Below are 25,500 nucleotides of genomic sequence, written 5' to 3' on the forward strand. Positions count from 1 at the left end.
CGAAACTGGCTTAGTGAACATATCAGCAGTATTATCGGCAGTTTCTACCTTCTTTACCTTAATCCTTGTCTTATTTCTCAGAAAATGATACCTGACATCAATTTGTTTAGTCCTCTCATGAGGGACTTGATCCTTGGCCAAGCATATCGCACTTAAGCTGTCACAATACACAGTTGCCTGATCATGATGTAGACCCAAATCAATAACTATCCCCTTTAGTCAGATTCCCTTCTTAGCTGCTTCCGTCAACGCCATATACTCTGACTCAGTAGTAGACAAAGTTACTGTAGCCTGCAAAGTTGCTTTCCAACTTACCACAGAACCACCAAGAGTGAACACATAAGCAGTCATAGATCTCCTACCATCCACATCTCCAGCATAATTAGAATCAGAATATCCTGCAACTAAACATGCCATATCACCTCCGTAAATGAGATCAATAATGTACGTACTTCTAACATACCGAAAGATCCTCTTGACTGCCTGCCAATGCTCCTTACCAGGATCACGCATGAACCTACTAACCATACTGACTGCATGTGCAAGATCCGGTCTAGTGCAAACCATAGCATACATCAAGCTCCCTACTACACTAGCATAAGGAATCCGACTCATGTACTCCCTCTCCTCAGTAGACATAGGTGTAAATTGCAACAGACAAGTGACTATTTGAAGCACTTGGAGTATCTATAGGTTTTGTTGTTGACATGCCAAATCTTGACAATATCTTCTCAATATAGCCTTTTTTATGACAAAAAAAGCTTCTTATGAGCCCTCTCCCTATAAATCTCCATACCCAAAATCTTCCTTGCTGCACCCAAATCCTTCATCTCAAATTCAGCACTAAGAAGTTCCTTCAACCTCTAAACATCCGACTTGTACCTAGCAGCTATCAACATATATATCACACTAGTAGAATAAATGATTATTGCTGCGCTCATTAAGTGGCCTATTGCGGCGGTTTTGGCCGCGCAACAATTAAGGGGGCAGCAATAGGAAATTAATATATTGTTGCAGTTTTAAACCGCAACAATATTTGAACATAATGCTGCGTTTTTTAGGTAAAACCGCAGCAATATATTTATTCTATATTAGCAAAATTGAGTATATCACTAGTAGAATAAATGCTTATTGATGCATCAAAAAGTGGTCTATTGCTGCGCTTTTGGGCAATTAAGGGGGAAGCAAAAGGTAATAATTATATTGCTTCGTTTTAAACCGAAACAATATATGTCAGATATTGCTGCGGTTTCTAGGCCAAACCGCTGCAATATAATTATGCGTTATCAGTTCATAAAAAGAATATTGTTGCGGTTTTGGCCTAGAAACCGCAGCAATATTCCTCTTTTTTTTTATTATTTACTTAAGTATATTGCTGCGGTTCCTTAGCAAAACCGCAGCAATATGTCAGGGTACAAGTAATTTTTTATTTTTTTTTCTTTTGATATTAAATTTGAAAAATTAAAACCAGGCAAATAACCCATGCACTATCCACCAAATTCAAATAACAAATGAGCATCAGATCTTTTAAGAGAAAGATAACACCACATTCATTCAGACCAAATGAACTAACAATAAATAAAAAAAATCGAAACTCCTAACATTAGATTATAACAGTAATAGTATCTCACTTACAAAGAAAACAAAGATGATGAAAATTATAACAGTATCTAAAATCGAAGAACTAAATCTAAAAAATTATAACAATACAAGAAGAAAAACAGAAAATCAAATCTAAAAAAAAACGAAAATCGAAGAATTAAATCTGAGAAAAAAAAGAACTAAAACGAGTGCCCAGATCTGCCGATGATTAACGACATCGATGAGGCTTCGCTGGGCTTCGCGTATCGCCAGTTTTGTGTGTGTGTGTTTGGTGGGCTTCGCATGTCGCCAGTTGCGGTTTACTGGTGGAGCGACGACTGATATTTGTAGACCACGAGCGACAACCCAGATTTGTACACCACGAGCAACGGTCAGAAATGGCGGATGAAGAGGAGGAGAGAGAAAAGTCGGAGATGGCTGGACGACGACCGACGGCCGAGATCAGTAGGCCACGAGAGACGGTCCAACGCAAGATGTCGTAGGCTGTGCATGGTTGACAAACAACGAAGAACGACGAAGAACCGCAGTGAGAATGAGGGAGGAGATCTGGATGAGTTAGAATGAGGGAGGAGATCTGGATGAGTGAGAATGAGGGAGGAGATCTGGTAGAGTAAGAATGGGGGGAGGAAACCTGTTGAGTGAGAATGAGGGAGGAGGGAAGGAGTGAGAGAGAAATAGTGAGAAAATCACGCCTCAATACATTAAAATAAACCCTATTCCTTAAAAAACCCTAATAACCCTATTGCTGCGGTTTTTTCAAGGAACCGCAGCAATTGGTTTAAATAATATTTTTTAATATTATTTTAATATATTTCTGCGATTTTTTGCCAGAAGCCGCAACAATATATTTGGTCAAATAGTCAAAATTTTTCGAAAAATTCCTGTTTAAACCATATTGTTGCGATTTTCGGTTGAAACTGCAATAATATGGTTATTTTATATTGGGATATTCCATTTGGTACCATTGTACTTTTGGCTTTTCCATTTGGTACCACTATTTTTCAGATATTCTACATGGTACCACTATAATTTGAATTTATTCTCTATTGTAGCATTCAATTAAGTAAAGTGTTAATTTAAGTTAGAATAGGCTAGAGTTTTACTTTGATTTACATGTTTTAATTTGCGTTAAGGTTTTAGTAATTGTTTTAGTCGTTAAGGTCAAAGTTGAGGTCATATTTGGCAATAAAAAGACATAGAATATTATGATCATTTTTATGAAAATTTTGACTGAAAAATAGAGCTTTAAGGGTTAAAACGACACCCTAAAATAAAATCTATTAAATTTTTGCAACTCCAAATAGAAACATGCAAACTCAAACAAAATCGTATTCTTATTCAACCATTAACTAACAATTTACTTAAAAAAATGGTATAATAAAGATTAATATTAAATTATAGTGGTATAATGTGGAAGTTTAAAATAATAGTGGTACCAAATGGAAAAGCCAAAAATTCAATGGTATCAAATGGAATATCCCTTTTATATTTTTTCTTTTTTTTATGTGATATATTGCTGCGTATGGGTAAAACTGCAGCAATATCACCGCAACAATAAGCAATTATTCTACTAGTGTATTGCTGCGATTTCTGAGGAAAACCGCAGCAATATACTCTATTTTATAATAAATAATAAGCATATTGTTGCGGTTCCTAGTCAAAACCACAACAATAGGTAGAGGTGTAGGTCAAATTTTTTTTTTTTTTTTTTTTTGCATTTTGCCATTAAATTCGAAAGATGAACAAAATTCAGAAAAATAGCAAAAATTCATAAACTTTCATCAAATTCTAACTACAAAACATAAAAATTGTAAAAAAATGAAGACAAACCTAACATTACATCATAAAAGCTTAACATTGATTCTAACACATAAACAAAAAAATAAAGAGACAAACTTATATTACATCATAACAAAGAAAAAAAAACATATCTGAAATAATTAAAAAAACGAAAAAACGAATATGAAATAATAATAAAAACGAAAAAATAAACAAATATGTAAGAATTGAAAAACGAAAAAAAAAATCTGAAAAACAAACAAAATCTTAAATCTTCGAGTCAATCTTCAAGACTCGATCTTCGAGTCTTCGATCTTCAAGAATCGCTTCGATCTTCGATAAAACGAACTGCCGACGAAGAAGGAAGAACGACAAAACGAGACGACGAAGAACAACGATTTTCAGATATGTTTTCAGATCGAGTCTTCAGATTTGTCGATGAAGAACATCCGACTAAGAACTCGAGACGTTGCGGTTAAATGGAGAAGTAGTAGGCGTTTTTCCGGTGGAATCTGGGCCGTTTTTCCGGCGGAAACGAGGAGGGAAAAGAGAGAGGGAAAAGAGAGAGGGAGAGAGAGAGGAGATGAGGGAGGAGAGGCACTGATGAGATGAAGAGAGAGAAGATGAGGGGGAGGAGGAGAGGCGTGAAATTGATAGAGGAGGAGAGAGAGTGAGAACAGTGAGGTTTAGGGTTTAGGCATGAAAAGTGAGGTGGACCATTTTATTATTAATTTTAAAAGCCTATTGCTGCATTTTTTTCGTAGGAACTGCAGCAATAGGTTCAAATAATATTTTTTTTTATTATTTTAATATATTGTTGCGGTTCTTGTCAGAAACCGTAGCAATATATCTGGTCAAATAGTTAAAAATTTTCCGTTGAAACAATATTGATGCGGTTTTCGGCCGAAACCGCAGCAATATGGTTATTTTATATTTTTCCTTTTTTTACGTGATATATTGATGTGTATGGGTAAAACCGCAGCAATAAGCAATTATTCTACTAGTGTCATCGACATATAGCACTAAGTAAATGAAAGATCTATCTGTTAGCTTGTTGTGATACACACAACAATCATATGAACTCCTGTTGTAGCCTAACTTCATCATATAGCTATCAAACTTTTTGTACCATTGCCTCGGAGACTGCTTTAGCCCATATAAGGACTTCTTCAACTTGCAAACACAGTTTTCCTTTCCCGGAATCTGGAACCTATCTGGTTGAGCCATGTATATTTCCTCCTCCAACTCTCCATGTAGAAAAGTTATTTTTACATCTAGTGCTGCTCAAGCTCAAAATCCTGATGTGCAACTATTGCTAGTAGCACCCTGATGGAAGTATGTCTGACGATAGGTGAAAAAATCTCATTTTGTAGTCTACACCCTCCCTTTGCGTGAAGCCTCTTGCAACCAGTTGAGCCTTATACTTGACCCCCTCTACAGATGTTATCCCTTCCTTTTTCTTGAAAACCCATTTACAAGTAACAATTTTTCTCCCTGGAGGCTTAGGCACAAGCTCCCAAGTCTCGTTCTTATGAAGTGATTCCATCTCTTCCCCCATTGCAACAAGCCAATGGGTAGACTCCGTACATGTAACTGCTTCCCTATATGTAGAGGGTTCATAGACATCCACCTCTTTAGCAACCTGCAGTGCATAAGCAACCATATCTTCAAAACCATACCACTTTGGAGGCCCTATACCAACTCTTCTAGCTCGATTTATCAAGTGCTATGCTTGGTTGATTTACTTCATATGTGGTTGAATGATGACTAGAAGACTCTTCAGTAGCACCATGTTGTTGATCTTCTCTACCTTGGTGTTGTGATTCACTCTCAGCCTGAGTGACTTGCAGCTCCACTTGTTTATCAACATCACTACTAACAGACACCACAGTAGAATTCACAGGAGAGTTAAGCATAGAATTTTCGTCAAATATTAAACTTCTACTAAGTATAAAATGATTTTCAGAAGGTGACTAGATTCTATAGCCCTTAACTCCACTCCCCAAAACCTACAAATACACCCTTCTTAGCTCTAGGTTCTAATTTATCCTCATTTACATGATAATAAATAGTAGAACCAAAAACTCTCAACAAAGAATAATCTGCAGGCTTACCAGACCACACCTCATAAGGTGTTTTATAGTCAATACCTGTATGAGGTTTACGGTTGATCACATAGCAAGTTGTATTCACAGCTTCTGCCCAAAATCTTTTAGCCAATCCAGCATTTGAGAGCATGCACCTTGCTCTCTCCAACAGTGTCTGATTCATGCGTTCTGCAACTCCATTTTGTTGTGGCGTATTTCTAACAGTATGATGGCGAGCAATCCCTTCATTTTTGCATAACTCATCGAACTCGAACCAACAAACTCCGACCATTATCAGTACGCAGCCTTTTGACCTTCCTTTCAACTTGATTTTCCACTAAAACCTTCCACTGTTGAAATTCTTGAAAGCTCACTTTTATGCTTCATCATAATACCCAAGTCATTCTTGAATAATCATCAATCATGACAAAATATACCTGTGACCTCCAATAGATGCAACTCGGGAAGGTCCCCAACATCAGAGGATATAATCAAGAGTACCTTTGTTGTATGAACCGCCTTTGGGAACTTGCAGCGATGAAGCTTCCCAAACACACAGTTTCATAAAACTCTAGATACTTCACCTTGTGCCCACATAGAAGATCCCTTTTTGACAGAATTTGCATCCTCTTTCACCCATGTGACCAAGTCTCATATGCCACAACTTGGTCAACTCCTCCTTGTGAATCTCAGATGATGCAACAACAGCAAAACCTGTCACAATAGAACCTTGAAGAATATATAAGGTACCATTTTTAATTTAATACCTTTCATAACCACCTTTGAACCTTTATAGACACTCATACTCCACCTTCACCTTGAAAACTGAAACCCTTGCTATCAAGAATCAAAGATATCATATTCTTTGTCATTAATGGAACATGCCTAACTTCGTTCAAGGTACAGAATGTACCATCATGAGTCCTCACCCTGATATAGCCTATTCCAACTACTTTTGCAGGCAACATTGTTGCCCATAGAAACATTCCCTCCATCTATCTACTCATAAGTTGAAAACCACTCTCTGCATGGACTAATATGATACGAAGCCCCAGAATAAGCAACCCACACATCCCTACAATGTGACTGGTTATTAGCTACTAGGGCCAGATCTTCCTCAGAATTACCTTCAGTTTCTGCCAGAGAAGCATAACCTTCATTCTTGTCCTGCTGTTTTTTTTTTCTTATGACATTCATTTTTCCAATGCCCCTTTTCCTTACGATAATTACAGACATCAATAGTTTTAGGACCCTTAGAATTCGAATTTTTAAAGTTTGTTTTCTTTTTACCAAATTTATTTTGTCCCTTACCTCCAGTAAGTACTAATCTAGATGCCTGATTCTCTGTACTAGAACCAGATGCCTGATGACGGACCTCTGTAGTATGAAGAGCAGATCTTACTTTTTCTAACGACAAACTATCTTTCCCAACAATAAAAGAATCCACAAAATTCTCGTATGATACAAGCAAAGATACTAACAATATTAAAACAACATCCTCATCATCTACTTTAACATCAATATTTTGCAAATCTAGCAAGATAGTATTCAGTTTATCTAAGTGATCCCTTAGAGACATACCTTCCTGCATACGCAGGCTGAACAGACATTGCTTCAAAAGCAATTTGTTGGTTAGAGATTTCGTTATGTATAAACTCTCTAACACTAGTGGAAAAAAGAAGAAGGGTTGCGCTGAAAATGGCATGTAGGGCTGCGCTTTTTGACAGCAGCCCTTTCCATAGCAGCCCTTCACTATACAAGTAGAGCTGCGCTAGTAAAGCACAGCCCTTCAAAACGAAGGGCTGCGCTTTTTTGTAAAAGGCACAACCCTTCTAGCTTAGAAGGGTTGCGCTTGTTGTGAAGCGCAACCCTTCTAAGTTTAGAAGGGCTGCCCTTCTAAGAAGAAGGGTTGCGCTAGTTGGAAGTAGCGCAGCCCATTATTCATAGAAGGGTTGCGCTAGTTCCAACTAGCGCATCCCTTTACTTTTTTTTTTTTTGCGTGCACACAGCCTGCACACAGCAGGACAGCAGCACAGCAGCACAACCCCCCCTCCCAGCCCTCACCCCCACCCCCCACTGCCCCCTCCCACCCCCCACCCCACCCCATTCCCCCACCAGCAGCCCACCCACTGCCCCACCCAGAAGCCCCACCCACTGCCCCACCCCCACCCCCACCCCCACCCCACTGCCCCCACCCCCCACTGCCTCCCAACTCCCACCCCCACCCCATGCCCACCCACTTCCCCACACCCCCACTGCCCCCACCCCAGCAGCCCCCACCACCCCCCACCCCACCCCACCAAAACCTCCCTTGGACAAAAAAAAAATGCAAATTGCAATACGATAATATATGATAAGTGGAGAAAGGTAATAATTAACTTCAAATATATATTTAATAATATTAAAAGTGTACATAGGATTGATAGAAACTAGTACATTCGAGTAAAATCTCATCCTATGCAATCATCGGTAATGTGGGACGCCAACTTATCCCGAAGTTCATCATTTCTTCTTTGGTGAAGTTCCTCAAACGTGGTGTGGAATTCGCATAAACCTTGCAAAACAACCAAGGAATAAACACATATATAAGAATTCATCATTTTACCGTAGTTAGTACTTCTAAAAATGACATATACCTTCCCGAAATTCAATCAAAATCAAATGCAAGCCTAAAAGTCTATACACTAGTTATAATATATCTCATATAATCATGTTCAAAGAAAATTTGGGGTTAAATGACTTAATAAGTACATTTTGGGAGCGAAAAGGCCAAAATAGGTCGGAAAATGGCCTTTTCGTTCCCGAAATGCAACCAACAACAAATGCAAGCCTGAGAATCTACATACTAGTTATATTATGCCTCATATAATGATATTCAAATAGAATTTGGGGTTAAATCACTTCATAAGTACATTTTGGGAGCGAAAAGGCCAAAATAGGCCAAAATAACCGGAAATGGCCTTTTCGTTCCCGAAATGCAACCAACAAATATGCAAGCCTAGAATCTACATACTAGTTATATTATGCCTCATATAATCATGCTCAAACAGAATTTGGGGTTAAATCACTTCATAAGTACATTTTGGGAGCGAAAAGGCCAAAATAGGCCGGAAATGGCCTTTTCGTTCCCGAAATGCAACCAACAACATATACAAGCCTAATAATCTACATACTAGTTATATTATGCCTCATATAATCATGTTCAAAGAGAATTTGAGGTTAAATCACTTCATAAGTACATTTTGGGAGCGAAAAGACCAAAATAGGCCAAAATAGGCCTTTTCGGGTGCGTTCTATTCAACTTATTGGACCTGAACTTATTGGAACTTATATGAACTGAACTTATTGAACCTGAACTGAACTTATTGGAACTTATTAAACCTGATTAGACCTGATTCAACTTATTGGACCTGATTGAACCTGATTGGAACTTATTAGACCTGATTGAACCTGATTGACCTTATTAGACCTTATTGAAACTTATTGACCCTGATTGAAACTTATTAGACCTTATTGGACCTGATTGAAACTTATTAGACCTTATTGGACCTGATTGAAATTTATTTGACCTTATTAGACAAAAACATTGACCATGAATAACATAAATATTACCACTAATGTAAATACTACCCCTCAAAATTTTTATGGAATAATTATTATTATAATTCGTCCTTTAAAAAATAATGATTATTAATTATCTCTTATGATAATTAATTTAACAAAAAAATTACTATTTATATATTTGCCTATACATAACTTTCATCACTAATATATCTAATAGTGTTGTTTTAATTTTATAAAACACTAGTAGAAAATCAAAAAATTATTATTATTATTATTATTATTATTATTATTGTTAACCTTAATTATTTGACCATGATTATAATATTATTCAATAGCAATATGAATAATCAAATAATAGACAATAATACAAGTATAATACTATACATTGTGGTACTTTAATAAAAAATTCTAATAATAACATAATCAGCTAATAGTAATATGAATAATAAAATAATAGACATAATACAAATAAATTATAAAATAATAGACATAATACAAATAAATAATAAAATAATAGACATAATAAAATAAATAATAAATAATAGACACTAATACAAGTATAATACTATATGATCATTGTGGTACTTTAATTGAAATTCTAATAATAACATAATCCGCTAATAGTGATATGAAATTATGAATAACAAAATAGTGGACAATAATACAAATGTTTATTAAACATTGACTATTTGGACCTTATTGGACCTTATTAGACCTGATTGGAACTTATTGGACCTTATTAGACCTATTGGAACTTATTGCACCTGATTGGAACTTATTGCACCTGATTGGAACTTATTGCACTTATTAGACCTTATTGGAACTTATTGCACTTATTAGACCTTATTGCAACTTATCTGAACTTATCTGAACTTATCTGAACTTATTGGACCTGAAACTTAATTTTTTAAGTTGAACAGAACGCACCCTTCGTTCCCAAAATGCAACCAACAACATATGCAAGACTAAGAATCTACATACTAGTTATATTATGCCTCATATAATAATGTTCAAAGAGAATTTGGGGTTAAATCACTCCATAAGTACATTTTGGGAGCGAAAAGGCCAAAATAGGTCGGAAATGGCCTTTTCGTTCCCGAAATGCAACCAACAACAAATGCAAGCCTAAGAATCTACATACTAGTTATATTATGCCTCATATAATCATGTTCAAAGAAAATTTGGGGTTAAATCGCTTGATAAGTACATTTTGGGAGCGAAAAGGCCAAAATAGGCCGGAAATGCAACAAACAGCAATTGGAAACCTAAAAGTTACATATCTTTAAGATATCACCAACATCTTTGCAATTGTTGACGATATCGAGCATGAACCTCATGACGTAATACCCACACGCACGTCCACCTTCTTATACCGGACACTAAAATTCACCAAAGATGCAATAAATGACATGTTAGATGTATATTATGTGTTTCTATAAAAGGATGCAAAAAATTACTCATGTTACCTCGACTAAATACCAAACAGGGGGTCTTCCTTGTCGAAGTCCAGATGCAGTCATCTTCTTCATCACACTACATCAATACATTATTATAAGATTAGATGTACATTTAATATTTAATAAGCTAAGTGTGCATATAGTTTCGATTAGGCTACCTATTTAACAATGATTTGACTAGTAAAGACCGTATTGTTCCTTTACGCAAAGAGTCAAAGTGGTAGACTCGTTACGTGACAAACATATTGCAATCAGTGTCCAATGGTTCTACAACAAAAAAATGTTATTATTATCTAGAACAACTAATAGGTCAATTTAATAAAGTAATAAAAAGTGAGTTTAAGAAGCATACGATTCAATGTAAGGAAGAAGAAGGAACTTATATCCACTACGAGAACATGCGTTCAAAGAATCCTTGAGATATGCTTTCACCTCCTTTTCGTTTTGTACGCAACTGTTATCTCGTACAAAGCTTGGACATAACCAACCAAACATTGGCTGACTAGATTGCCTCAAATCATTGTATAATAGCCTGAGAATTCATATTGATAAAAATAAAACTTACTTATTATGGAAGTTATTATTAGTTGGATTGAATACTACTTAATTAAGGCATATATGTATATTTATTAATTTAATATACTAATAAAGTATTACCTCATGAATGTTTGTATCATGGAAACATTCAACTCTTCCCCAGTAAGAATTCTTTAATATCACCTTAGAAAGAAGGTCGATGTTTCCTCAATGTAGTGGAATTGGTGGTCCGACAACTTAATCTCAATCATTGCTTCATCGTCTGCATCGCTAACGCACTCATGTAGCCAGAAGCACGGTTGAGTAAGGCCTTGCACCACCTCCATATCCGTAATGAGTGGAGACTTTTCCGTAGAAACATTTACTTTCTCCACTTGGGCACGTCGGCCTCCCTGAGGTGAAGCTACCTTCTTTCCCTTCCTGTCGGCCTTCCCCGAACCCTAGTAATTAGTTAAATTAAAAGATATTACTGACAATCATATATAGGAACTATAAAAGAAAACTATGTATATAACTTATGTTAATCATTGTACCTGATCTGATAACCGCACCAATGCACGCGGCCATAGAATATAACTGCCAAGGGCATCAGACAATAACTGTACACCAATTCCTGCATTCGGCAGCGGAAGAGGAAATGCTTCGAAACCGGGCACAATGTCTGAAACGCTGACCACATAGTGAATATCAGCGACTGGCTGGTTGTGCAATCGTACCCGGTCCCTAGGGGGCTGTCAGATCCATAAGCCACGATAATGAAACTACCATGACCATCTCCTTGATTTAGTAGCTCACATGGTGTCTCTTCCTTTAAAAAAAAACTCTATTCATAGTTAGTCTATGAAACAACATATTTAAGAACAATAGTTGTGATATTAAATGATTACCGTGAACTTCGGATATGGATGAGGCTGCGTAGGAACATTGCCCTGCGTGAAAGCACCAAAGTCGGTAAGCCCATCTGCGCCAAAATGGCGTTGAAATTCTGAGTCATCTCCGCTCTGAGCTCCTCCCGAAGCTGGCTTTCATAGCCTCCACATCTATGGAAGTGATGAATTGACACTAGAGGCACTGGATCTTGACGTAGAGGTGTATTGATCACCATACACCTTTCTACCCCGAGGCGGACACCTCCTACGCCCCTCACACGTCCATATTGGTCCCGTCCTAGAGTCTCGTGTAAGGCATCAACTTGTCCTCTAGGAGTGAACTCACCAGTTGCCTCCTTTTCCTTCAAGCCAATCTGCATAAGATAAGAGAGAAATACTCGTGAGCGCACAAGTTATATTATTATGTAAACCTTATCAAAAACTTATAATATGTACTTACAATGGCATTAGCTATCTGTTTTGTTCGGGATCAGGTATGACTCTCTGTCCCTTTGCATCAACCCCATGCATGGAACACCACCAATCGAGCGCTCTATCTGGTTGCCGCTGTGCAACTGTCGTCGTAGAGCTAGTGCCCGATGCCGTGGTCGACGCAATCGTGGGGTAATGGTTGTACATCCACGATTCTCTCGCCTGACCATACGACTGAGAACCCAGATGGTGATAGTGCTTCCTAGCTTTTGCATTCGCGCTATTTTTCTCACGAGATGCCTGAAACACACAAATATAAACAAAGGTTAGATATGATGTTATACAATAATATTGGATCTAAAAGTATTAAATCTTAGCTAGTAAAAAATTCTTACAACAGCTTTTGGGGTTGTTTTTTGTGCAACAAATGCATGCCACTCCTCAGCTGTGATATGCCTCCATATCTGATATGGAAGCTTGGAGGGCGCCTCAAATGATGTGTCCTGTGAAGCCTCAGAAGAAGGTGTTTTCCCCGTCGTAGATCTCTTCTTCTTTGTTCCCCCGACTTTTCTCCGCTTCGTGATCCACCCCGACACTAGCTTGGCCTTGAAGTCTCGGAACCTCTGGGCAACCGCGGATAGAAACAAATCCTTCTTCGCTTCATCTTTGGAATATGGAATTGATTCTAAAAGAACGCATTTCACAAATTAGTAAATATTACATAGTATATTTAACTAAAGTGTTAAGATTCTAAACGTAATTGTACGCGAATCTTACCATAGTATCTTCCCAAATCATCTTCTTCAAAGTCTCGGGGACCTCTTTCCATGAGTGGAGAATGGAGAGCTTATGCATGCAAATCCCAACTTGCATGGCATACTTTTGACGCCATTTTCCACAAGGTTGCCCCAAATGATCGTAATCCAAAGTCATTAGGGTGGGTTTCCCTAGTGACTTTGTAGGTCCCCTTCCTTTCCTCTTTTTCGTGTCCAAGTTCTTACTTGGCCTTTGTAAACCTTTTTCTTCATGACGAGCCATAACCAATTGCCGCTGTTCCTTTCTCTGATCGTAACACTCATCCTCGGTAGTGTGTTCCGCACTCGTATCCGTATGCACCTCCGCCATGTCCCTGAAATTGTACAAACATACGAATTAATTAAAAAAAAACATTTAGGACGCGAGGGGGGTGTGTAGTAGGGGGGAGGGGGCAGCAGGGGGAGGGGGTGCAACAGTGGGGGGAGGGGCGGTGGGGGAGGAGGGGTGCAGTAGAGGGGGAGGGGGGTGCAGTGGGGGGTGTAATACTCCGTATTTTTTGGAATTAATTCGTAATAATTAAGAAAATATAAAGAAGTTAATAAAAAGGATTCTAGTAGTATTTACAGAATAATAAGAATATAATAATATTGATATGAGTTGGTTGTGTTAATTTCGGATTTATAAAAGTTAAGCCGAGTTTACCCGATCTAGGGTTACTACTTTTAGAAGGTTATAAAAAGGAAAGGAAGAGGAGAAAAACTTCAGAAACCCTAAGTTTTCCTTTCTCCTTCTCAGCCGTCACCCTTTTCTTCTCCTCTCTCAATTTCTCTCTCCTGTCTCGCACTGTTCTTCCTCGTCTTCCTCTCTCTCGCTGTTCGTCCCTCTCTTCGTCTCCCTCGCTGGGTTCTTCGCGGATCCTCGTCGAGGTGTGCGAGCGAGAGAAGAGTGCGACAGTGTGTGCAAGCTGCGGGTCGAGGGCTGGTGCGTGCTCGCGTTGTGCGAGAAGCTCGAAGGCTTCGCGAGCCTTCGACGGAGTCCGAGTGGGGCTGGCGCGAGGCTTGTGGTGAGCGACGAGGCTCGAGCAGACCCGAAGGGAGTGCGAAGGGAGTGCGTCGGGGGTTCGATTGCTGGGCGTGCGGAGACGAGCGAGCGCACGAGGTTGCGCGAGGAGTGCGGTGCTGGTGCGAAGGCTGTGCGACGAGGTGCTGCGTGGGCCGTGCGGCTGCTGCGGTAGTGCGTGGGGTGGTGTTGCGCTGTTGCCGTAAATCGGTCGCCGGACTTGATTTCCGGCGAGCTTAACGGTATAAAACATTTTATATATTGAATATATTATATTAAGTTTTATTATAATTTATGTTTTCATAATTATGTTAAATTATAATTAGTTAATTAATAATTCAAGTTAATGAGTTTATTTTACTGATCTGAGTATAATTGCGGATCTGACTTTCGGACATAATACTGGATTGGACCTAAGACTTTTGGACATAAGATTTTGGACATAAAACATGGTTGGACTTATAATTTAACTGATTTGGTAAAGATAGTGGACTAATGACACTAACTAATATTAGTATGTTCACTAGCTTTGACTCCTAAAAGACGTTAAACTCTTTATAATAAGAAAAGTAACGAAAATTCTTAAACAAGGGGTTTATTAATCGTTTACTTCGAATTATTAAACCGTATAGTCTTAGTTACGTAGTAGTTGTTAATATTACCAACGACGTAGCACTAAAGTTTTATTTAACGCTTTAGGTCCCAATTTCATAAGCGGAACGTTCGATTAGACAGCGAAAATTCTCCGTTACAAGGTACGTACGCGTACCAGTTTAATCCCAAGTATTAGTATCATGGTTAGGTTGCAATCTATGTTATTGGAACCTAGAAGCATGATAGGGAACGTTTGATTGATTGAGATTGTCTGGTTAGACATTTGTAATTGAAATTGTTATGTTGCATTAGAATGCGTAATTCTATAGTAGTATAAACAAGAGCATTTTTAATCTATCCATAGTGTAACAAGGTTGTTACAAGAGATATGATTCGAGCATTGTAACTAAGAGGACAGGTAAATGATTATACGTATCCATAGTGTAACAAGAGTGTTACAAGAGATACGATTTGAGCATTTTAATGAAGATAACAGGTAATTGATTCTATGTATCCATAGTGTAACAAGAGTGTTACAAGAGATACGATTTGAGCATTGTAACTAAGAGAACAGGTAAATGACTATAGTTCATGAAATGAATGGTTAATATTAAAATGAATTATGGCAATATCTTGTAGCTGGACTCCCTAAGTGATGAACAATGGGGGAGTGGGGAGTTGTCCTACGCTCCTACGCATGCCTACTGTGACGACAGTAGTGTCCTTATATTTTTGACACTCAAGTAGGCGGAAGGTTCCGTTCGATCTTGGGGGTATGCATACTAAGGTGAGGGGTGTGAGACGGAACAAAACCGTATTTGCATTTCATCTAACAGACCTAGTGTCTGTTAAGGATTCAGTAGCCCGTATGATTCTAGTAAGATGACGGTGCCCGTTCGATGCCAATTAAAGATTAAAGATATAGTAAAGGATAACTAGTGTAGCATCATGCTTAAGATTGTTCATGTGTGCATCATTTATGTTTAAATGTATTCAATGGTTCATTACGTACTCAGCATAGCTGATTGTGTGTTATTATGTGTTTGATGAACTGCGATGAACCATTGATGCTACAATGGGGAGCAGACTAGTTGTGCTGGTGCTGCTGCATAATCTCGAGCATACGGGGACTAGGCTTGGGTATTTACATTTAAAGCATTTTAAAACAAGTATTATTGGTTTTTCTAAGACTTATATAATGGTTTGTGGTTTGAATGAAAGGGGTCATTGATGATTCCCGAGTTGTATTTATATTTTAATTCCGCTGCATTTTGTTTTCAAGTTAATTTTAAGTTATCGTTAAACTCTTATTATGCCTTGCGTTCCATCCGCGTAACGCCCCGAGGTCGAGCGACGCAGCAGTGGTAGGGCGCGTGGATTTCGGGGGTGTTACAAAACCGGTATCAGAGCCGAAGGCTCTGAATTTCAAAGACGTTTTAAAAAAAAAACGATTTCAAAATGGGTAGTATGGGATAGGAGCATATAGAACATATTATGTTATGTGCATTAAGTCATAGGAATGATTGCAAATGTGATTTCGTTTCGTGTCTTGAACTCGAAGTGTTGTTTGATTGTTCAATTGAAGTTGCGAACATCTTGCAATATTCGAATATGAAGAGGTAAAGAGGATGTACAAGGATGTTTCAAAAACGTGTTGAACAAACCTTATTTTGCGACAAAACTATTACTTGATTGGAACAATCGTTTTATCTCTTAATATATTATATATGTTCGAAACTTTAAGATACTTATGATATTCCTTTATGTTGTGACGTCTCATGTGAGATTTTGTTGCATCAAGATTAGTATTGTTCGTGACAACTGCTTGCTATGTGCAATGTGTATTGGTTAAGAAGGACATGATGATGTGTGTCACTGAGATAGCTATTATGTTATTTTCAGCGTAGAATGGTTCGGGAGGGAGGCACGCCTGAAACCTCTCTGAATATCGAGCAATCGATACGTGACTTGGTGCAAATCACTGCCAACCTAGCCCAAGGTCACAATCGTGAAGGGGATTTATCTGAAAAGGTTGCCCGTAGGAACCCACCAATACTGAATGGGAAAGGGGGACCTGAAGAATTAGAGAACTGGGTTGGGGAATTCGATAAACTTTTCTTCACCTTATCCTGCCCTGATGAGAAAACTGTGCCCTTAGCGAGCTACTACCTTCAGGGAGATGCTCATTTCTGGTGGACCCAAGCTAAGAGCAACCTCCTGAGTCAGCCTGGTTTTGGGTGGGAAACTTTCAAAAAGGCCTTAAGGGACAAATATTACCCTCCATACCTTAAGAAGCAGAAAGCCCAAGAATTTATGATGTTGGAACAAGGGACTCTGTCTGTTGAGGAGTACTACCGGAAATTCATCGAGCTGATGAGATTTGCCCCGGAAATAGCACCTACTGAGGAATCTAAAGCCTCACGTTTCGAACTAGGACTTACCCTTGACCTGCAAGGAAGACTAGGGGGAGATACATTCACCTCTTTAGATCATGTGTTTGGCAAAGCTGCTCATCTTTATGCCATCAGGAAGAGAGAGGAAGGGGGTAAGCAGGGTGAGAAACGAAAGATAATCCAAACCCTGAGGTCCAGAAGTTTGAGAAGAAGCATAATGGGAACCAAAACCATCAAGACCCTCAAAGGAATTTCGGTAAGGGACCCAATAACAACCTAATCCCAACAACAATAACCGCAATAACAACACCAATAACCGCAGATCTGAGCGTGTGTATAGGTGTAGAAAGTGCCCTAACAACCATCCTGGTAGAGACTGTGAGGGTAACAAGGTGGAATGTCGAGAATGCGGGAAATTGGGACATAGGGCATATGAGTGCTACTCGAAGAACAAACTGATCAGCCCCAATGGCCAAAAGAACGGGAATTATGGGGACAAAACTCGAAATGGAAATGGAAATGGGGGAAGTGCTTATAATGGGAATTCTAATTACTCCAAGCCTTTAACCAACACCAGTAATAAAACATCTAATGGGAACAATGCAACCAATTCCCAAGATAAGGGCAAGGGGAAGCTGTATATGATGTCGACTAGAGAACAAGAGGCTCGAAGGGATGTTGTCTCGGGTACATTTTCTATCAACTCCACTCCTGTTAAAGTATTGTTTGATTCTGGAGCATCATTGTCATTTATTGCCCATTCAACTGTTAGGACTTTAACATTGATCGAGTCTGAGTCGATTTCTATGCCTATAGTCATTCCGTCTGGGAGACTGTTAATTGCTCTAAAAGATTTCTAAAAGTGCCACTGAAAATAGGAGAGAGTTTCTTTCCTTCTGACTGATAGAGTTTAACTTATCAAACCTAGACATTATTTTGGGGATGGATTGGCTTGGAAAGTACATGGCTAAGATAGACTGCGATGCGCAGAAAGTGGAACTGAGAGATCCTTTGGGAAAAAGAGTGTCATATAGGAGAATACCTCGAGAACCGGATTAAGGTGATCAATGCCTTACAACTTAAGAACTACGTAGACAAGGGATGGCCCTCTTTTATGTGTTCGGTGAGAAGAATTGAGGATGATCCGTTGAGGCCTGAGGTGTGCCGTAGTCCGAGAGTTCAGGATGTTTTTCCTGAAGATATACCTGGTATGCCACCAAGGAGAGATGTAGAGTTCACCGTTGACCTAGTACCTGGGACTGGACCAATTTCGAAAGCCCCATATCGAATGGCTCCAGCAGAAATGAACGAGTTGAAAAACCAGTTGGAGGAACTACTTGACAAAGGGTATATTAGACCTAGCATGTCACCATGGGGAGCACCTGTCTTATTTGTGAAAAAGAAGGATGGTAGTTTGAGGTTGTGTATAGACTATCGAGAGTTGAACAATGTCACTGTGAAAAACAAGTACCCATTGCCTAGGATTGATGACTTGTTCGACCAACTTCAGGGTGCGGGAATGTTCTCCAAAATAGATTAAGGTCAGGTTACCATCAATTGAGGATTGTTGATCATGATATACCTAAGACTGCTTTCAGGACTAGATATGGCCACTATGAGTTTACGGTAATGCCTTTTGGGTTATCTAATGCACCTGCAGTTTTCATGGACCTTATGAATAGGATCTTTCGACCCTACCTCGACAAAATTTGTCGTTGTGTTCATAGACGATATACTGATCTATTCTAGGAGCAAGGAGGACCATGAGGGTCATTTGAGAGTCATTTTGCAGACACTTAGGGACAACCAACTATATGCGAAGTTTTCGAAATGTGAATTTTGGTTGGAAAGAGTGTCATTTTTGGGTCACTTTGTCTCCAAGGAGGGTGTGTCAGTCGATCCTGCAAAGATCAAAGCCGTGAGTGAATGGCCTACTCCAAAGAATGTCACAGACATAAGAAGTTTCTTGGGTTTAGCCGGTTACTATAGGAGATTTGTGAAAGACTTCTCCAAAATAGCAAAGCCAATGACCACTTTGATGAAGAAGGATTGTAGGTTTAACTGGAATGAGGACAGTGAGAAAGCCTTTCAAACGCTCAAAGAAAGGTTAACATCAGCCCCTGTCCTAACCTTGCCTAATGGAATGAGGGATATGATGTGTATAGTATGCGTCCAAGAATGGGTTGGGTTGTGTTCTTATGCAAAAGGGAAGGTCATAGCTTATGCGTCTCGGCAGTTGAAGCCATATGAAGTCAATTACCCAACACACGACTTAGAATTGGCCGCAATAGTGTTTGCCCTAAAAATCTGGAGACACTACCTTTACGGGGTGACTTGTCGAATCTTCAGATCACAAAAGTCTCAAATACATCTTCACCCAGAAAGACCTTAATATGAGACAGCGCAGATGGTTAGAGCTCATCAAGGACTATGACTTAGACATCCAGTACCATGAGGGTAAAGCCAACGTCGTTGCTGATGCGTTAAGTCGCAAGTCTAGCCATAGCCTGAATACATTAGTCGTTGCCGACAAACTTTGTGAGGAGTTTTCTAGACTCCAGATAGAAGTTGTTCATGAAGGGGAGGTAGAAAGATTGCTGAGTGCCTTAACCATCGAGCCCAACTTTCTAGACGAAATAAGAGAAGTCAACCTGGGGATGTGAAGCTTGAGCGAGTCAAAGCAAAGCTTAAGGAGGGAAAAGCAGAAGGGTTTGCGATCCATGAGGATGGAAGCATAAGATATAAGGGTAGGTGGTGTGTGCCACAAAAATGTGAAGAATTGAAACAAAAGATAAGGGGTGAGGGTCATAACACGACTTATTCCGTCCACCCAGGGGGAGATAAGTTATATAAGGACCTCAAGAAGATGTTTTGGTGGCCTGGGATGAAAGAGAGCAGTAGCTAATTTGTTTCAAAATGTCTAACGTGCCAGAAAGTCAAAAGTGAACACAAGAGACCTCAAGGAAAGATTCAACCTTTAGACATTCCGACATGGAAATGGGACTCGATATCCATGGATTTCGTTGTAGCCTTACCTAGGAGTCGGGGAGGCAATAATACCATATGGGTGATAGTGGATAGACTAACCAAAACAGCAAGGTTCATACCTATGAAAGATACGTGGAGTATGGAAGCCTTAGCCAAGGCCTATGTGAAAAATGTCATTCGATTGCATGGAGTACCCACGAGTATAGTATCAGATAGAGATTCGCGATTCCTTTCGAATTTCTGGAAAAAGGTTCAGGAAGCTTTTGGTAGTGAGCTATTGATGAGTACAGCTTTTCACCCAGCTACAGACGGTCAAACCGAAAGAACTATTCAGACCTTAGAGGACATGTTGAGAGCTGTGCCTTAGAATACCAAGGATCATGGGAAGACCATTTGGACCTCATAGAATTCTCATACAACAACAGCTACCATGCTAGTATTAAGATGGCACCATTTGAAGCACTATAGGGAGAAAGTGTCGTAGCCCTTTTGTTGGAACGACATTAGTGAGACTGTGGTGTTAGGACCTGAGATGATTCAGGAGACAATTTATCAGGTGCGATTCATTCAAGAAAAGATTAAGGCTGCACAGGACAGGCAAAATCCTATGCGGATCAGAAGCGAAGGGATGAGAATTACGAAGTCGGGGAAAAAGTATTGCTTAAGGTGTCTCCAATGAAAGGAGTGATGCGATTCGGGAAAAAGGGGAAGCTAAGCCCTAAATTCATAGGACCATATGAGATTCTGGCGAGAGTAGGCAAAGTCGCTTATCGCCTAGATTTGCCCAATAACTTAGAAAGGGTCCATAATGTGTTTCACGTATCCCAACTCCGGAGATACGTACCGATGAGTCACATGTACTTGAACCGGAAAATGTCGAAATAGACGAAACCTTATCCTATGAGGAGAAACCTGTCCAATCTAGACCGCAAAGTGCGTAGTACGAGGAATAAGGACATCAGAATTGTCAAAGTGTTGTGGAGAAATCAAAATACTGAAGAAGCCACCTGGGAAGCCGAAGATGCAATGCGTCTGAAGTACCCTGAGCTTTTTCAAGAGGTACGTGAGTTACGGGGACGTAACTTTTCTTTTAAGGGGGGAAGAATGCGATAGAATTTCGCGCTTTCACCCTAAAGTATGTTAATTATGATAGTTATTTGTATTTATTGCTGATCTGTTGTGCGAACGTTAGAAAACGCTTATGAAATTTTGGGACTTAGAAGTGCAAAAGATCGTCGTTAAGACTGGCTACCTCCAAGTTTCGGGACGAAACTTCTTTTAAGGGGGAAAGCCTGTAATACTCCGTATTTTTGGAATTAATTCGTAATAATTAAGAAAATATAAAGAAGTTAATAAAAAGGATTTAGTATTATTTACAGAATAATAAGAATATAATAATATTAATACGAGTCGGTTGTGTTAATTTCGGATTTATAAAGGTTAACCGAGTTACCCGATCTAGGGTTACTACTTTTAGAAGGTTATAAAAAGGAAAGAAGAGGAGAAAATTCAGAAACCCTAAAGTTTTCCTTTCTCCTTCTCAGCCGTCACCCTTCTTCTCTCTCTCAATTCTTCTCCTGTCTCGCACTGTTCTTCCTCGTCTTCCTCTCTCTCGCTGTTCGTCCCTCTCTTCGTCTCCCTCGCTGGGTTCTTCGCGGATCCTCGTCGAGGTGTGCGAGCGAAGAGTGCGACAGTGTGTGCAAGCTGCGGGTCGAGGGCTGGTGCGTGCTCGCGTTGTGCGAGAAGCTCAAAGGCTTCGCGAGCCTTCGACGGAGTCCGAGTGGGGCTGGCGCGAGGCTTGTGGTGAGCGACGAGGCTCGAGCAGACGCAAAGGGAGTGCGAAGGGAGTGCGTCGGCGGTTCGATTGCTGGGCGTGCGGAGACGAGCGAGCGCACGAGGTTGCGCGAGGAGTGTGGTGCTGGTGCGAAGGCTGTGCGACGAGGTGCTGCGTGGGCCGTGCGGCTGCTGCGGTAGTGCGTGGGGTGGTGTTGCGCCATTGCCGTAAATCGGTCGCCGGACTTGATTTCCGGCGAGCTTAACGGTATAAAACATTTTATATATTGAATATATTATATTAAGTTTTATTATAATTTATGTTTTCATAATTATGTTAAATTTAATTAGTTAATTAATAATTCAAGTTAATGAGTTTATTTTACTGATCTGTGTATAATTGCGGATCTGACTTTCGGACATAATACTGGATTGGACCTAAGACTTTGGACATAAGATTTTGGACATAAAACATGGTTGGACTTATATTTAACTGATTTGGTAAAGATAGTGGACTAATGACACTAACTAATATTAGTATGTTCACTAGCTTTGACTCCTAAAAGACGTTAAACTCTTTATAATAAGAAAAGTAACGAAAATTCTTAAACAAGGGGTTTATTAATCGTTTACTTCGAATTATTAACCGTATAGTCTTAGTTACGTAGTAGTTGTTAATATTAACCAACGACGTAGCACTAAAGTTTTATTTAACGCTTTAGGTCCCAATTTCATAAGCGGAACGTTCGATTAAGACAGCGAAAATTCTCCGTTACAAGGTACGTACGCGTACCAGTTTAATCCCAAGTATTAGTATCATGATTAGGTTGCAATCTATGTTATTGGAACCTAGAAGCATGATAGGGAACGTTTGATTGATTGAGATTGTCTGGTTAGACATTTGTAATTGAAATTGTTATGTTGCATTGGAATGCGTAATTCTATCGTAGTATAAACAAGAGCATTTTTAATCTATGCATAGTGTAACAAGGTTGTTACAAGAGATATGATTCGAGCATTGTAACTAAGAGGACAGGTAAATGATTATACGTATCCATAGTGTAACAAGAGTGTTACAAGAGATACGATTTGAGCATTTTAATGAAGAGAACAGGTAATTGATTCTATGTATCCATAGTGTTACAAGAGATACGATTTGAGCATTGTAACTAAGAGAACAGGTAAATGACTATATGTGGTTATGAAATGAATGGTTAATATTAAAATGAATTATGGCAATATCTTGTAGCTGGACTCCCTATAAGTGATGAACAATGGGGGGAGTGTGGGAGTTGTCCTACGCTCCTACGCATGCCTACTGTGACGACAGTAGTGTCCTTATATTTTTGACACTCAAGTAGGCGGAAGGTTCCGTTCGATCTTGGGGGTATGCATACTAAGGTGATGGGTGTGAGACGGAACAAAACCGTATTTGCATTTCATCTAACAGACCTAGTGTCTGTTAAGGATTCAGTAGCCCGTATGATTCTAGTAAGATGACGGTGCCCGTTCGATGCCAATTAAAGATTAAAGATTAAAGGTTAAAGGATGTAACATAGTGTAGCATCATGCTTAAGATTGTTCATGTGTGCATCATTTATGTTTACATGTATTCAATGGTTCATTACGTACTCAGCATAGCTGATTGTGTGTTATTATGTGTTTGATGAACTGCGATGAACCATTGATGCTACAATGGGGAGCAGACTAGGTGTGCTGGTGCTGCTGCATAATCTCGAGCATACGAGGACTAGGCTTGGGTATTTACATTTAAAGCATTTTGAAACAAGTATTATTGGTTTTTCTAAGACTTATATAAATGGTTTGTGGTTTGAATGAAAGGGGTCATTGATGATTCCCGAGTTGTATTTATATTTTAATTCCGCTGCATTTTAGTTTTCAAGTTAATGTTTCAAGTTATCGTAACTCTTATTATGCCTTGCGTTCCATCGCGGTGGTAACGCCCCCGAGGTCGACGCGACGCAGCAGTGGTAGGCGCGCGTGGATTTCGGGGGTGTTACAGGGGGAGGGGGGTGCAGCAGGTGGGGGGAGGGGGTGCAGCAGGTGGGGGAGGGGGGCAGCAGGTGGGGGAGGGGGGGCAGCAGGGGCAACAGGTGGGGGAGGGGGGGCAGCAGGGGGCAACAGGTGGGGAGGGGGGAAGCAGCAGGGGGTGGGCAGCAGGGGGAGGGGTGGGCAGCAGGAGGGGAGGGGGGTGGGCATGGGGGGGAGGGGGGTGGGCATGGGGAGGGGGGTGTGCATGGAAAGGGAAAAGGCCAAATAGGCCAAATTAGGCCGGAAATGGCATTTTCGTTCCCGAAATGCAACCAACAACAAATTAACGCCTAACAATCTACATACTAGTTATATTATACATCATATAATCATGTTCAAAGAAAATTTGGGGTTAAATCACTCGATAAGTACGATTTGGGAGCGAAAAGGCCAAAATAGGCCAAAATAGGCCGGAAATGGCCTTTTCGTTCCCGAAATGCAACCAACAACAAATTAACGCCTAAAAATCTACATACTAGTTACATTATACATCGTGTAAATAGGTTCAAAGAAAATTTGGGGTTAAATCACTCGTTAAGTACGATTTGGGAGCGAAAAGGGCAAAATAGGCCAAAATAGGCCAGAAATGGCCTTTTCGTTCCCGAAATGCAACCAACAACAAATTAACGCCTAACAATCTACATACTAGTTATATTATACATCATATAATCATGTTCAAAGAAAATTTGGGGTTAAATCACTCGATAAGTACGATTTGGGAGCGAAAAGGCCAAAATAGGCCAAAATAGGCCGGAAATGGCCTCTTCGTTCCCGAAATGCAACCAATAACAAATTAACGCCTAACAATCTACATACTAGTTACATTATACATCATATAATCATGTTCAAAGAAAATTTGGGTTAAATCACTCGATAAGTACGATTTGGGAGCGAAAAGGCCAAAATAGGCCGGAAATGGAGAAATTACACACTCGAGTTTATGTCTCATGATTTATTGACCTTCCGCCGTTTCACAGGATCCTCAAGTACATTTATCCCTTCCGTGTGATCTACACACATATAGTTCTCCGACATATTTACATCATCTTCCACACATATTTCAGGATAGGTAAAAGGGGGGAGGTCTTCAAATGCATCATATTCTTCCTCATTATCAACATCACCAATACCGAGGATACTCCTTTTACCAGGTACAACAATTGACCACTTATGATCAGCAGGATCAGTTACAAAAAATACTTGCTTGACTTGTGATGCAATTACAAATGGCTCCTCAGTTTCACGTAGACGACTAAGGTCAACAAGAGTGAAACCGCAAGGATCATATCGTTTCTTACACAACGTCGATTATTGTCAACCCACGTGCAACACAAGAGGCAAATATTAAAAGTACAGTAGTCCAGCTCCCATATTTATTGTATTCGCCCATAATAGTTGCTTTCAGCATGTACAGGTGGTAGGCGTGTCGCGCAGCTATCAAAAGTAATTACCTAACCAACTACCCAACTATGTAGCAGAGCAAGTCAGGGTCGAATCCACACGGACAAACAGCATCAAACACTAGATATCTTGACTCAATCTAACTAAACGAGTGACA

General features: G+C 39.6%; 1 long non-coding RNA gene across 1 annotated transcript; it reads left to right on the forward strand.

Moving 5' to 3' along the window:
• The first annotated feature begins 17,674 nt into the window (after positions 1 to 17,674).
• On the forward strand, positions 17,675 to 23,810 carry LOC130592052 (uncharacterized). The gene is made up of 3 exons (XR_008970108.1): positions 17,675 to 17,816; positions 22,613 to 22,669; positions 23,597 to 23,810. It is a non-coding gene; the product is annotated as an uncharacterized LOC130592052 (long non-coding RNA).
• Positions 23,811 to 25,500: the final 1,690 nt, after the last annotated feature.

The sequence above is a fragment of the Beta vulgaris genome, chromosome 7 (genome assembly GCF_026745355.1).
Source record: "Beta vulgaris subsp. vulgaris cultivar EL10 chromosome 7, EL10.2, whole genome shotgun sequence".
Lineage (NCBI taxonomy): Eukaryota > Viridiplantae > Streptophyta > Magnoliopsida > Caryophyllales > Amaranthaceae > Beta > Beta vulgaris.